We start from the raw sequence: 4,038 nt of genomic DNA, 5'->3' as shown, positions 1-4,038 counted from the left end.
TCAACCAAGTAGATATAAAAAGAACTATACAAAGAATCAACAAAACCAGGAGATGGTACTTTGAGAAAATCAACACAATAGGTAAAACCTTAGCCGGACTAACCAGAGGGCACAGAGAGTGTATCCAAATTAACAAAATCAGAAATGAAAAGAGAGACATAACAACAGAACCTGAGGGAATTAAAGAAATTAATCATCAGATCCTACTAAAAAAGGCTATATTCAACAAAATTGGAATATCTGGATGAAATGGATTTTTTTTAGAAACGTGCTGTTTTATTACAAAGAGTCTCACAAAAATGAAAACATCTCAAAAAGGAAGCCAGGCTAACAACCTTCACCTGCAGAATTGGGGGGAGACAGGGCAGTGTAAGTTTTCTGCTTGCCCAGGGTAGGTGGGAAGGTAGAAACAGAACCAATCTAAAAATGGCTGATATTACCCAAGCTTGAAAAGGGATCCCAGAAGACAAAGTCACCCATTCTGAAAAGCTTAACAAGGGCATCTTAGCAGAGTTCCTAAGCAGGCACTTGCAGTTCAGGATGTTGTCTTCCGGCTGTTTTCTTTTCACCTGGACCCTACATGGTCCAAAACTCAGACCTGGGGCAGGATGGACAAGGCAGCTCTTGGAAGAGTTCTCCCAGCACCACTGCCCTGTGCGCTGGTCCCTGGTTCCTATCTAGTCCTTGGGGACATTATATTTAATATATTTTATATAAATACACAGGAATAGAAAATATAAAATCTGAGAAATTGAGGGAAAGTGAGGGACTTGGAGAGACGATGGAGCTGCAGAACTTGCTCAGGCTATCTTGACCTCTTCTTTGACCCCTTTGGCTTCTGGCTTCTCCTCCTCGGTTTTCTCCTCTTCTGTGACTTCTTTTTTCTCTTCAGAATCTTTTTCTTTCTCATCTTCTGTTTTGACTTTTTTTTTTACTTTTTTGAAGTTTGAAGAGTTCTTGCGACCTCCTTCTCCCTCCTCATCAGAATCAGAGAATTCCTCCTCACAGGCAATGTGTTTGTCAGAGGAGCAGATGGAAATTCGTTTCTCAGGGTCTTCCTCATCCTCGTCACCGCTCTCTTCTGGGATGGCATCCTCTGGGATGGCCTGCATTTGGACCCCAGGGGCATGGGGCAGCATTCTCAAGTTCTCAAAGAGCCGCTGCTTGATCTTCTCCAGGTATTCATTGGTGTTCTGGTTAGTCATATTGGAAGGGCTGGTGTGGAGCTTGAAATCTGGCCCAAAGTATTTAAAGTAGCCATTGTATGACAGCTCATTAGGGATCTCTGTGTCCAGGGCCACAGCTGTCTCGTAAGTCCAGCACCGAGCAACATTATGGATGGTGTAGCCACCTCCTCCCAACATAAGCATCAGCAAGTTGAAACTCTTCACGAACTCCACACACTTGACATGTCATTTGACGGTCAGATTGAAGCAACTTAGCTGATCCCCAGACAGGGAGTCTGAGCTGTACTGTAGGACCACTGCACTAGGCTAGAACATCTCCATAACGTTGGACATGATGTTTTTCTAGAAAAATCCCAGGTACCAAAATTAAATCATGATCAGATAAACCATCCAAACAGTCCCATAACTCCTAAAGAAATAGAAGCAGTTATTAAAAAAAGAAAAAGCCCTGGACCAGATGGGTTTAGTACAGAATTCTACCAGAACTTCATAGAAGACCTCATACCAATTCTGTCCAAAGTATTCCACAAAATACAAATAGAAGTATCACTACCCAATTCCTTTTATGAAGCCACAATTATGCTTATACCTAAACCATACAAGACTCAACAAAGAAAGAAAACTTCAGACCAATTTCCTTTATGAATTTGACATAAATATACTCAATAAAATTCTCACAAATTGAATCCAAAAGCACATCAAGATCATCATGATCAAGTAGGTTTCATTGATGATACAGAGATTGTTCAATATATGAAAATTTATCAAAGTTATCCAATATATAAACAAACTCAAAGATTATCTCATGATTATCTCATTAGACACAATACCCCTTCATCTTAAAAGTCTTGAAATGATCAGAAATTCAAGGTTCAAACCTTAATATAGTAAAAGCCATATACAGCAAACCAGTTGCAAACATCAAACTAAATGGAGAGAAACATAAAGCAGTCCCGCTAAAATCAGGGACTAGACAAGGCTGCCCACTCTGTCCCTGCTTATTCAGTATAGTACTCAAAGTCCTAGCCAGAGCAACCAGACAGCAAAAGGAGGTCAAAGGGATGCAAATTGGAAAGGAAGAAGACAAAATATCACTATTTGCAGATGATATGATTGTATACTTAAATGACAATAAGAGTTCCACCAAAGAACTATTAAGCCTGATAAAAACTTCCATAAATTGGCTGGATATAACATTAACTCACACAAATCAGTAGCCATTCTCTACTCAAAGGATAAAGAAGCTAAGAAAGAAATTAGTGAAATAACAAACTTTACAATAGTCACAAATAATACAAAATACCTCCTTGTGACTCTAACCAGCCAAGTGAACGATCTGTATGACAATAACTTCAAGTCTCTGAAGAAAGAAATTGAAAAAGATCTCAGAAGATGGAAAGATCTCTCAGGCTTATGGATTGGCAGAAATAATATAAAAATGGAATGTGGCCAAAAGCAATTTTCAGATTTAATACAATCCCCAACAAATTTCCAACTGAATTATGTGTAGACTTAGAAAGACGAATTGCAAATTCATTTGAAATAACAACAACAACAACAACAAAAAACAGTATAGCAAAAACTGTCCTCAACAATAAAAGAAGTTCTGGGGAAATCACCATTCCTGACCTCAAGCTGAATTACAGAACAATAGTGACTAAAAACTGTATGGTATTGGTACAGAGACAGACAGCTAGATCAATGGAATAGAATTAAAAACCCAGAAATGAATCCACACACTTATGGTCACTTGATCTTTGACAAAGGAGCTAAAACCATCAAATGGAAAAAAATAGCATTTTCAAGAGATGGTGCTGTTTCAACTGGAGGTCAGCATGTAGAAGAATGCAAATTGATCCATTCATATTGCCCGGTTCAAAGCTTAAGTCCAAGTGGATCAAGGACCTCCACATCAAACCAGATACACTTAAACTAATAGAAGAGAAAGTGGGAAGAGCCTCGAATACATGGGCACTGGGAAAAATTTCCTGAACAAAACACCAATGGTTTATGTTCTAAGATCAAGAATCAACAAATGGACTTCAGAAAATTGCAAAGATTTTGTAAGGCAAAGGACACTGTCACTAGGACCAAATGGCAAGCAACAGATTGGGAAAAGATCTTTACTAATCCTATATCTAATAAGGGGTTAATATCCAAATATACAAAAAAACTCAAGAAGTTAGACTCCAGAGAGCCAAATAACCCTGTTAAAAATGGGGTACAGAGTTACACAAAGAATTTTCAGCTGAGGAATATTGAATAGATGAGAATTACCTAAAGAAATGTTCAATAACCTTAGTCATCAGGGAAATGAAAATCAAAACAACCCTGAGATTCTACCTCACACCAGAGTGGCTAAGATAAAAAACTCAGGTGACAACAGATGCTCAAAAGATGTGAAGAAAGAGGAACACTCCTCCATTGTTGATGGGATTGCAAACTGGTACAACCACTCTGGAAGTCAGTCTGGAGGTTCCTCAGAAAATTGTTCATAGTACTACCTGAGGACCCAGCTATACCACTCCTGGGCATATACAAAAAAGATGCTCCAACATATAACAAGGACACATGCTCCAATATGTTCATAGCAGCCTTATTTCTGGAAAGGACCCAGATGTCCCTCAACAGATGTATGGATACATTTACACAATGGAAACTACTCAACTATTAAAAACAATGACTTCATGAAATTCATAGGCAAGTGGATGGAACTAGAAAATATCATCCTGATTGAGGTAACCCAAAGACAAACAAAACAAAACAAACAAACAAAATCACATGGTATACATTCACTCATAAGTGGATATTACCTCCAAAAGCTGGGGTTACCCAAGATAAACTCCATAGA

The 4,038-nt window shown here is 38.5% G+C and overlaps 1 pseudogene; it reads right to left on the bottom strand.

The window, feature by feature from the left end:
• Positions 1 to 672: 672 nt before the first annotated feature.
• Positions 673 to 1,520, bottom strand: Hdac1-ps17 (Histone deacetylase 1, pseudogene 17; annotated as a pseudogene).
• Positions 1,521 to 4,038: the final 2,518 nt, after the last annotated feature.

Source organism: Rattus norvegicus, chromosome 1 (genome assembly GCF_036323735.1).
Source record: "Rattus norvegicus strain BN/NHsdMcwi chromosome 1, GRCr8, whole genome shotgun sequence".
Classification (NCBI taxonomy): Eukaryota; Metazoa; Chordata; class Mammalia; order Rodentia; family Muridae; genus Rattus; species Rattus norvegicus.
The sequence above is the reverse complement of the archived record's forward strand: the minus strand, read 5'-3'. Positions and strand labels throughout refer to the sequence as shown.